Genomic DNA, 11,269 nt, shown 5'->3' with positions numbered 1-11,269 from the left:
TCAAGCCTGAGACAGAATTAAAGCCACCCCCATCCACAGCAGCCCCATCTTTGATTCCCAGTGCAGACGAATGGTTTCGAAATAACTCATCCTAAGAGGAATGGGGCCGTGCCTCTTCTAAGAGTTGTTGGTCAGGAAGGAATCCCCTTTTTACAAAATCACACTTTCTCTCGATGTGCAAAGTGATGGCCTCTTCCTCTAACTTTGGGGGACGGTGGAGCGGAGATCCCCTGGACACCCCCAACTCCCGGCCCCCCAGCCAGGGGCCCTCAAGGCTCCTTGACCTTCTCTCCTTTAAACCAGAGGCAGCAACGCCCCGCATCAGCCGTTATTGCTCATATTTTAGCCTGGGTGAGGACATTTTCAACCACATATTCTCGCTAATCCAAGCCGGTGCCCAAGGCCGCAGGGTGGGTACAGTTATGAAATGGTACATTTACATTTCCGCTGGGCTGAAGGCAGGCGAGGGGCGGGGGATGCAGAGCTCAGACTCTCCCAGGAATAAGGGGCTCTTGTTTTGAGTTTCTGTAGCTGCTTCCCCCAGAGAGGATCCCTCACCCCAAGATGAGAGGTGAGGAAAACTTCTTAAAATCTCAGCTTGTCTTGGGAGAACGTAGATGCTTTAACATCTCAAATGCATTCTGCCAACTCTGAAAGAGGCAGCGGCGTCATGAAAGTTTGTGGACAGAAACAAAAGCATAGCTCCTTCCTTTAGAACAAAACTGAACCAAACCAAACCAAAAAAACATGAACAGAAAAGAAAGAAGTCCTGGATTGGGCTGGGGTGCAAAGCAGGGGGACCTGGTTTCTGGAAGAACACGGAAGTTCCAACGTGGATTTCACCAGAAGCTCTGCACACACCCTGGAGCTCGCCTGGGTCACTGATCCACGGCGGCAGCCAGGCGTCACCTCGCACCCCGCTGCCCAGAAACCGGAGCGGACGGGAGCCGCCTGAGTCCTGAATGCCTGACTCGCTCCTACGCGCGCCTGCACCATCAGGTTTATGATCCACCTGGGAAGAGACACGTAGACAAAATGCAATTAAACGAGATAGAAATGCCAGGACACCCTGTGCTCGGGAGGAGGGAAGAGTCTCTGTCAAGGCGAAGGAGGTTGGAGGCTCTTTCTAACACAACTGGTGGTTCCTGCAGCTTGGAGGTACCCTGGTGTCTGGGTTGGCCCACGTGCCCATGGACCTGGCGGGTTCCAGCCAGGCCCCCGGTTGATGGCGTGGGGGAAATGAGTGAGTACCCCACCAGGAGGATGGTTCACAGCCAGCCCGCCGGCGGGGTGGGTGGGGTCCACCCCAGGAGGCCAGAGCTGCCCCAACGCTGACGCCCTCCTCTTTGGCAAGCTGCTCTCCCGGGAGCGTGGGTCCTCTCGTTCCAGATTTGGTTTCCTGAACTCCGACCACCTTCACCCAGGCCGAGGCCAGACTGGCCGCGTCCAGAGCCGGACATTCTGCACCCCTTACTCGCCTGAGTTTACCCCAACTAGAGTCTCTCTGGCCAGCCCTGCAGGCTCGCAGCTTCCTGTCTGGTCCCAGGCTGAGCTGGAAAGCTCAGACGCGCTGGTCCCCAGTGGCAGAGAGGGCTAGAACCGGCCACCCGTGGTGTGTTCTGCTGGCTTGGGACCATTAGAGCAGGCAGGGTGAGGAGGTGGGGGTAGGGTGGGAGGGGTGATGGGGTTTTGTGCCCTTCTCTGTGCTTTCCCACCTGCAGACAGGAGCCAGGAGACTTCTTAGCAGTGCTGTCCACTCTGGGACCTCCATCTGGAAGGCACACTAGTTAAACTTGGATGTTCAGGCACTGCCGTCCAGCCCGGAGCCCTCACGAAACCTGAGAGAAGAAGAGGTTGCGGACACATCCGACCGCCTCCCACTCCCACAACCGCGGTCCCGAGCAGCTTAGTGCGGGACCGACTCCGGGGGCAAACTGCAGACAGCATGAGGAAATGGATACCGGCGGTGTTCGATTTTATAAAATAATCTGACGTTCTGTATGTATGTATGTGAATTGGGTAAATTTTAATGAACTACAGCTGCTGCTAATGGCCTCCCTTTCCTGGTATTTACAAGGCCAAGGGACAGGCGGTAATGAACATTCCAATATTTAATATTTGGTTTATTTAATGCTTAAAAGGTAGGGCTCTGAGTTTTCACGTTTAGCCCAGTAAAACGATGCTCCTCTGATGCAAGCCGATTTACGTTAAATCAAATCTCATGCCCTGAGCTTCTGAAGAGCAGAGTGGCTTTGGCGACCGTCTGGGGTGTCCAGCCCTTCTGGGAGGTTGGGAGTCACCGCCCCACTCCGTTTTCCCCACTGCCCACCCCCAGGGTCCTCCTGGCTTCCCATGAAACAGAGGAAGAAGTTCCAAGGAATGCCCCTTCCATCTGGCCCACTTTCTCAGCACCTAATTCCGGAGACGATGTCTGTTAATAATAATAACAGAGGGAGGGTTGATGGTTCTCGCGCAAGAGCGAGCCTTTGTAAGAGCAAGCACCCCCTCCCTACACATTAAGTATTTATGAGTATCGATCAGAAGGGCAGGATTTTACAGAGGTCTTAACACTTTTCTTGGACGGGCTCCTTTCTCCCCCTCCCCCTTTGAAATTTAGAAACCTGCCTTTGTATTCCCTCCTACACTGTTTATTGATTTACGCAAACATCAGTGCTTCCAGTGTGAGGCTAATAGATTTTCATCACGCTGGGGCTCTGTTAATCCAGCTCTTGAATGGATAAGATTGATCCTGTCGACAAATTCGACACATCTATACGATTAATAAAGGGCGAGATGGGGCGGGCTAGGTTCTGTCTCCTCTTTGGAGGGTGGGCCTCCTCTGTGCTGCAAGGACCCACCCCCAAGATGTAGGTTTTTGGTTTTTTGTTTCTTTTCATTTAGCTCGGGCGCCGGGGTCGGGGAGGGTGTTCTAAAATAATCCTCAATGCAAAAATGCAATTTTAACAATACATTTCGTAGTAGGAAGTGCTGTTTGCTTTCTGTGGAATTTCTCTCTCTTTTCCTTGCCCTGTACTTTGCAACATATGGTGGACATTAAAACTCTTTCCTTTCAGATTTAATCACAGGGCCGTTACTTTACGTTTTATTGAAGAAAAACATTGTTTTTTCGGGGAGCAAAGCAGTTTACCACAGAGGACCTCTAAAGAGGGCCGTTTTTGTTTTGTTTTGTTTTCTGGAGACCACCGCGAAACAAACAATGGGCGGCTCTCCTTCGCGAAGAATACATTGCGCGCTCGCTGGGAGCCGTTTCTGCGGTAATTAATGTTCCGAGGAGCCAGCTCAGGGGTGGATTCTGGGTTTCGTTCTCGGTTCTGGCACCGGGCCTCAGCACAAGGACACGGAAAGAGCCAGTTCTATCTCCTTCCTGCCGGCGCCCCCTCACCCCGGATTGGCTTCTCCCCGTTACGCACGGGTCGCCGAGAGCTTTGGAAACAGCTCGCTCCAAAACTGGCTCAGAACCTAGGGCTTTCTCTCTCCATTTTCAAAATGCAGACAAAAGGAAGGAACACGTCCCACGCCCACAGCCTGCGAGAGGAGACTCTGCTTCGGAAGACCTGGGCCCCTCGGCCGGAAGCTGGAGGAAAGCGTCCTGCACCCACCGGGCGTCGGTGGGACAGTGGGTCCCAGCCCCCCGGGGCGCAAGCGACGCACACAGGGCGCTGTCCCCGCGGGCCGTGCTGGACCGTTGCCCGTGCGCTGCCTTCCTTCCCGGCTCAGCCTCCGGCCAGCGTCCCCAGGCGCCCGCGAACGTGACGCAACGATCTGTACCGTCAGTGCCTGCAGAAAAGGCCGCGCGGGGCTCCAGGACCTCGCGACCACCTGCGCAGAGTTTGCAAGGGGTTCAACAAACTGCGATCTCCCCCCACCCCCAAGGAAAGCTAACGGTTACGCTGGTGGGACCGAAACTCGGGCAGCCTCGGGCGCTCCCCACGCGCCGTCGGCTTCCAGACACAGCGTCTTTACAAACATAATCCAGGGAAGGAACGTTGACCCTCTAGCAGGCAGGCATTAGCTCAGTGGCCGATCTGTGCAGAAGACACGCCCCCTCCTCCCCGTCTTCTGCGTCCTGAGGCTGCCTTGGAACCAAACATCCCCTGGGGAAGCAGGCCGACGTTCTGTGCCGACGGCCCCTTCCGGAAGGACAACTCATCGGCCCGTGAGCACCTGGGCACTGGAGTCCCCCCAAGACGGCTTGGGCCCAACAGTACTTATCATGCAAGGCCCCGCATGGGGACCCTGGGGTCCCCAAGCCTCCCTGACACCCCAGAATTGGAGCCAACCGGGGTCACCCAGCTTGCTCCCGCCCAGTTCACTGTCAGACAGCTGGGCTGGCTCTCCAGGTTGTGGGTCACCCCCGCAAGCGTCGCCCATCCCAGACGGGTGATTCCTATCACTCGTCAGGGCCTTGTTGAGGAGGGGACTTGTGCTGCCTCTCTCCAGGGCCCCCCTCGTGCTACCCCACTAATGAGGAGTCTGCGCTGACCGCCCAGGGTTGCCTCTGGGAGGCCAGGGGCGTGCCCTTGCCCTGCACCGACTGGGGAACCTGCCAGCCATCGCGGGGAAAGGCGAGGGGAGAGCAGGGAATGGGGCAAAGCCAGGAGTGGGAGGGTCAGAGATCTGGGGGGCTTGCGGGTCCGGGCGCGGCTTGGCTAATTGGGGAGCAGAGGCGCAGGCCGGGGCCAGAAGGTGGGGAAGGGGCCCCGGGACGAGCGGGGAGAGAGGCTGCCCGTGTCGCTGCCGCCGGCCTTTCCACCGCAGCTCAGCCTCCTGGCCTGAGGCGAAGCTCGGGGCTAGAGGGCTGAGCTCGACCCGCTGGACCCCAGCCAGGAGCCCACCTCGGCGCTCAGCACCACCCCCCCCCACTCCTCCCCTCCAGCGCTGTCTGTGCATGGGGGAGGGGGGCCGAGGTGGGGGGAAGGGAGCCGGAGCCCGCCGGGGAGGGGTCCACGGGGCGGAGGCGGGGAGGCGGGGGTCGTTATCCTGGCCGGGATCAGGACAGACACGGGACTGGCCCCCTGGGCAGAAAAAGACGCCTTGCAGGCCTGGGCACCAGCCAACCAGCTGGGGAGCCTGGAGGCTGGGTGGCGGGGCTGCTGTACCCTTAACTGGCCCCCCACCGGGCTCCTCCCAGCCAGGAAGGCATGGGGTGGTGTTTGGAGAGCTGGGTTTTCCCTCTCTTGAAGGCAAGGGCCTGCCCTGGGTTCGTTCATTCATTCGTTCATTCATGTATTCACTCCTGTATCCCCCTCTGTGCCCGGTCTCTGACTCCTGCACCACTGACATGGCCCTGGAGCTGGCCTGTGCGGCCCGGGTCTCTGCTCCCTTTAGCCCTCACGCTGACAGTGGGAGAGAAGGAGATTTCAGATGGGCTGGAGGAATCTGGTCTGGGAAAACCCTCCACCTGCTCACATTCTGAAATGCTCTGTTCCTCCCAAGAGGTCTGGGCCCTGTGTGAGGACCAGAAAGGCAGCTTTCAGGTTTGGGAATGAAGAGGGACTCCCCAGGGCAGAGCAGACGTGGGGGTGGTTTGGGGCACGTGTCCAGACCCGTGGGTCCCCGTGGCTTCAGGGCACAACCGGGCTGGATGGGATCCTCTGCGGTTCCTCCTGCCGGCAGCAGCACCTGGATTCTGTCTTCCTGACACGGAGGGGTCGTCGTTTGTGCGCACAGGTCTGAAGAGGAGGGGGAGATAGAGCACCCCCAAGCCTACAAGCACAGCCGGTGAAAGACAGGAGGGCGTCCAGAGGCCAGGGCTGTCCCCGCCCTCTGGGGGAGTTCCAGGGCTGCCCGCGTGGACCCACGGCAGGCTCTTCCTGCAGCAGCAACATGGGGGTCTGGATGGAGAATCCGTTATTTTGACAATACTTCCTCTTCCATCTGCTCATTGCTACTCTGTTCAGATTGGCACCCATAAGACATCTTGCTCTCCAACTGGGCTCATGTGGGTTGAAATAATCAGATTCCTCGCAGGCTGGGGTAGAAACCCATCTGGAGAGAGGAGAAGGCAGCTTCCAACTGGCCCCTACCCTCAGGTGGCCTCAGGGCTGTCCACAGGACCAAGCCTTCAAAGAAACAATGCTTTTTAATGGCTTCTTTGAGTTGTCAACCAGTACTTTCTGAGCACAGTGGTGGCAGAGCTGAGGGCCTGCAAAGACATCCACACCCTCACCTCTGGAACCCGTGACTATGTCTCCTTATGTGGCAAAAAGAGTTTGCAGGTGTGATTAAGGTTACCAGCCTCCACATTGGGAGATGGTCCTAGAGTATCCAGGCGGGCTCTGTCTAATCAGAAAAAGCAGAAAATTGCTCCGGCTGGGGTCAGAGAGATGAAGCAGTAGGAGACAGAGAGATTCCAAGCATGTTGCTGGAAGGGCCTCATGGAATGTGGGACAAAGAATGTGGGTGGCCCCTATGAGCAAAACCAGCCCTGGCCGATAACCAGCCAGGAGGAGATGTCAGTCCTACAACCCCAAGGAACTAAACATGGCCAACAGCCTGAACGAGCTTGGAAGTAAACACTCCCCCAGAGCCCCTGATTAGAGCCCATCATGGTGGACACCTTGATTTTGGACTTGGGATGCCCTGAGCAGAGGGCACAGCTCAGCCACCCGCATTGTCCCTGGACTTCAGACCCAAGACAGTTAATAAATGAGTGCTGTTTCAAGGCATTGAGTTTGTGATTATCCATTACAGCAGGAATAGGAAACTCACACATACACTCATGCAAGCACAGGACAAGTGCCAGGTGCCAGGGACACAGAGGTCCACTAGGAACCTTCCCTGTTCTCACGGAGCTCACAGTTTGTTGGGGGACACAGACAATAAACAGATACGTGAATTTAGAAATTGGGTGTAATTTCAGGTGCAGAGAACCAGAGAGTGATGGGCTTGGGGAGATGTTTAGAAAGGGGGCTAGGGAAGGTGACTTTTGGAGCAGAACGTAGAAGGCGAGAGGGAGCAGGTGATGATGCCATGTGGGAAGAGGGCTTTCCAAGCACATAACACGAGGCCAAAGACAGGACATACATCTGTCGCGTTGAGAAATAGCAGGAGAGATGAGCAGAATGGTCAAGGGAGAGAGTCCCAGGGGGCGGGCTGACAAAGGTCTTGTAAGGCAAGTGTTTTGGACTCAGCTGAGTTGCCTGTTGTGGGCTTGTTTAGTCTGTGACACCCACTGGACCTCTGAGATGTTGAGTAGTCCGGTGGCCTGGTGAGTCTGAGCTTGGGACGAGCACAGCTACAGATACTGGATGCATGTGGAGGAGGAAACCAGTGGACTGGGTGAGGTCACCTGAGGCACAGATGTGCGTAGAGGAAAGGAGAGGTCCATTACCTGACCCTGAGTCTCTCTAAACACAGGTTGGGAAGAGGGTCAGGATGTAGCAAAGCAAAGGAAACCAAGAGGGGGTAGCCTTTGAGGTAGGAGAGAAACGGAGAGGAACGTTCTGGAAGAAACTGTGTCAGGAAGGAGGAATGTTCCAGAGCAATGTTAAAAGGATCACAAGGGAACACTATCAACAAGTTTGTGCTAATGAACTCAATCACTAACGTGAAATACATTCATTGAAAGATGTAAATTACCAAAGCTAACACAAGAAAAAATAGAAAATGTGAATAGTCCTGTATACCCATCACAAAGACGTCAGGGTTGTAATTAACAGTGTGGCCACCAAGAAATCTCCAGGACCAGACTGACTTGTGAATTCTACCACACGTGGAAAAAAAAATCACCTTCACAAACTCTTTCAGTGATAATGCAGGCAGGAAAATTCCTAACTCATCTCTGAATCCAAAACCAGACAGAGGTGTTACAAGAGAACAGAGTTACAGACCAATATCAGCCATAAACACATAGAAATCCTTAACAAAATATTAGCAAATCAAATTCAAAAGTATACACACCAAAGGGATAACACACCATGAACAAAAGTGGTTTATCCCAGAAATGCAAGGTTGGATTGATATTGGAAAGTCAACCAATGCAATCCACATGTTAACAGGAAAAAAAAAAAAAAGTAGGGAAAATATATGAATATCTAAGTAGATATGGGAAAATGGGTCCAATCCTTCTTACATGCCCAGAATTTATTCTGCAAGCTTTAGAGAAGTTTGTAGAGGCATGTGGGAGAAATAGGTTTTAGCCACACATCTTCCCAACTCTTTTTTCCCCTCCCATACCCAACACTTTGAAGACCTTTTACCAGTTCCATATTTATCTTTTCCTGTGTCCCAAACACCAAAAGACTATTTTATTTATTTATTTATTTAGGCCTTACAGCTTGTGGGATATTTGTTCCCCAACCAGGGATTGAACCTGAGCCCTCAGCAGTGAGAGCGTGGAGTCCTAACCACTGGACCGCCAGAGAATTCCCCAAACTATTCTGAAAATCCCCTTCTGACACCCACTGCAAACTCATCTGCCCCAGATGCAGGCAGAAGTCCCTTGGCTCAAAAGCGTTCTCTCTCCATGCAAATTAAATACCAAATCCTGCAAGAAGAAAAGTGGTGCCCATTGCCTGTACTTTAGACAAGAGAGACAGGAATGATTTTTCTTTCCTTATTCGGAGAAGGGAAGGCTGGCCCCGAGGCCACATGTGACCTTGGCAGGGTCATGCCTTGAGAGAAGCTGGTGGTGAGCACACAGCCCTAACTGTGGACAAGGGAAGTGAAGGTCAGTGTTTCTGGTGTGTGGCAAACTCCACGACTCAGCAGAACTTGAGATTACACGAGGTGGAAATGGCTGCAGGGCTGCGGGTCTGCGTGACAAAGGCAAGACGCAGGGAACAGCAATCAGTGCCTCCTTGGGAAAGTTTTAAGTGACTCTCAAAACTACACTTTGTGAATCATAACTCTGTGTTCACAAAAGGCTCCTTACCCTTGCTTTGGACTACTGTGTCTTCCCAGTCATCCTGCTGTTTGCCCCTTGACCAATGATGCAGTTAAGTCAAAAGAGGCGCGTGCTGCAAGCAGCAGGTGCTTTGGACGCACAGGACGGGAGCTGAGCCGCTTCCTATTTTTAAGTCCACCAGCAAATCACCCTGAAGGTCCTAATCTGTGATCGGCAGAGTGGCTGCAGCAGCTGAGGGACAATAGGGTCTCAGGTTTCCTGGTGAATCAGGGGCGTTTGAGAACCTCTGAGTTTCGGGGAACTCTTTCGATTTACTGCGTTCACATAACCATCCCCCCAAATCAAATCTCACCATGTTCTGGAAGACCCTCCTGTGCTTTTCCTGAGCCATTTCCAAATTCCTTCCAACGGCTTTTGTTTTTAATTGAGGTGAAACCTTCCAGGATCTTCGACAAGCCCCGTCCCACAGGGACAAGACACACCCCCTGGGCACTCCCAACAGCCACATTCGTTGCTGAGTGAAATTCCACCTGGACTTCTTTCTTCCACACCAGCCTTCGGTCAGGGGGCCCTTTCCTGACAAAGAACCACGACACAATAGCGGTCCTGCTTAAGCTTTCAGTGTTTCAACTAAAGCCATCACTAGGCTCAATGGAGTTTCTCCACCTCTGCGCTACTGACATTCAAGGTCACATGACTCTGGAGGGAAGGGGGCATCCTGCGCCTCATGGGATGTTTGCAGCTTCCCTGGTCTCCGTCCCCCAGATGTCTGGAGCACCCATTGCCTCTCTTTAATTGGGACAACCGAAAATGTCTCCAGACACTGTCAATTGTCCCCTGAGGATGGGCAGAATCACCCCTGGTTCTGGACCACTTGCAGAAATAGAAAAATAGATAGATAAAAAATGGACAGACTGATGGATGGGTAAGCAGGCAGATGGATTCATGAAGATTAGATAGATAGGCAGACAGATAGATCGACAGATAGACAGATAGATAAAACAAGATATGCATTGAATTATTTCCCCCTCCAAACAAATTCACATGTTGTAGCCCTAAGCCTCACGGTCATAGTACTAGGAGGTGCGGCTTTTAGGAGATAATCACGTTTAGATGAGGTCATGAGGGTGGGGGGCCTCCACAATGTGAGGACACAGTGAGAAGGCTGCATTCTGTAAGCCAGGAAGAGAGCTCCGTCAGGAGGTAATCTGCCCACACTGTGATCTTAGACTTCCAGCCTCAAGGACTGTGAGACGTAAACGTCTGTTTGTTAAAGCAGAGCCCAAGTTGACTTAGATAGATGATAGATGACTGTGATAGAGGGATGGATAAGTGATAGGTAGAGAGAGAGATAGATGATAGACAGATAGCTAGATAACTAGACAGAGTCTGTTATGCTGGGTCAGGGTTTCTCAACCTCAGCACTACCGGCATCTGGGGCTGGATCACCCTCTGATGCGGGGCGTCCTGGGCCCTGCGGGCTGTGGAGCAGCTTCCCTGGTCTCCACCCACCAGGTGCCAGGAGCTCTCCCCACACTAGTGACAACCAACAAAGTCTCCAGATGTCACTACATGTCCCCTGGGAGGGGCTCATCTGCCCCCACCGCCCCCATCCAGAGTCATTCTTGCACACAGCCTGCCCCCAGGCACAAGGCAGGCTCATTGTTAGAATCAGAAGTAACAGTATCAATACTTTCTTGAGCACTTCCTGCCTCTCGGGCACTCTCCTTGGAGCTTTTTATACATTAGCTCAGTTCTTCAGAACAACCTCAGAGGGTACATATCATTATTCTCACTTTACAGAAGAGAAACATGAAGCTCATGCTAGCTTAGTACCTTGAGTTAGAGAGACACACCCAGGAGAGACAGAACCAGCTTGGAATACAGATCGGCCTTCTCCCTTCCTCCGTGGCTCCGGGCGTACCTGCTGCCAACCTGCCGGCCGGGGGGGTGGGGTGGGGGTGGTGAGGGTGGTGCGTAGGGGTGAGAGTGGGTGTGGAAATAAGAAAAATGCTATGGGAGGCCCACATCAGAGCAGGCACCACGGAAGAGCACTGAGTTGTGTGTCTGTCTGTTGAAGGTACGACCTTCTGCTTGTCAGAACACAACCCTGTGTTTCCCCGAATACCCTCCAAGCCCAGGATTCTCCTGGGTGGTGTGCAGACGCGTGTGGCTGAGGCCGCGCAGGGCAGTCGCCAGCTGGCCCTCTGCAAGAAGCACAGCTTCCCATACATAAACTGCTTCTGACGGGGCTGGGAAAACAAGGGAGCACAGAGACAGTTGAAGCGACGCCCATCTTCTCCCTCCACCTCTTTTCTGAAGCCTCCCACACTGAAAACTTCCCAAACAAGCCTTTTCATTGGGATCTATTTTTGTTTGGCTGTGAAATTCTGTTTAAGA

The sequence above is a fragment of the Pseudorca crassidens genome, chromosome Y (assembly GCF_039906515.1).
Source record: "Pseudorca crassidens isolate mPseCra1 chromosome Y, mPseCra1.hap1, whole genome shotgun sequence".
Classification (NCBI taxonomy): domain Eukaryota; kingdom Metazoa; phylum Chordata; class Mammalia; order Artiodactyla; family Delphinidae; genus Pseudorca; species Pseudorca crassidens.
This window is presented reverse-complemented; position numbering follows the sequence as displayed.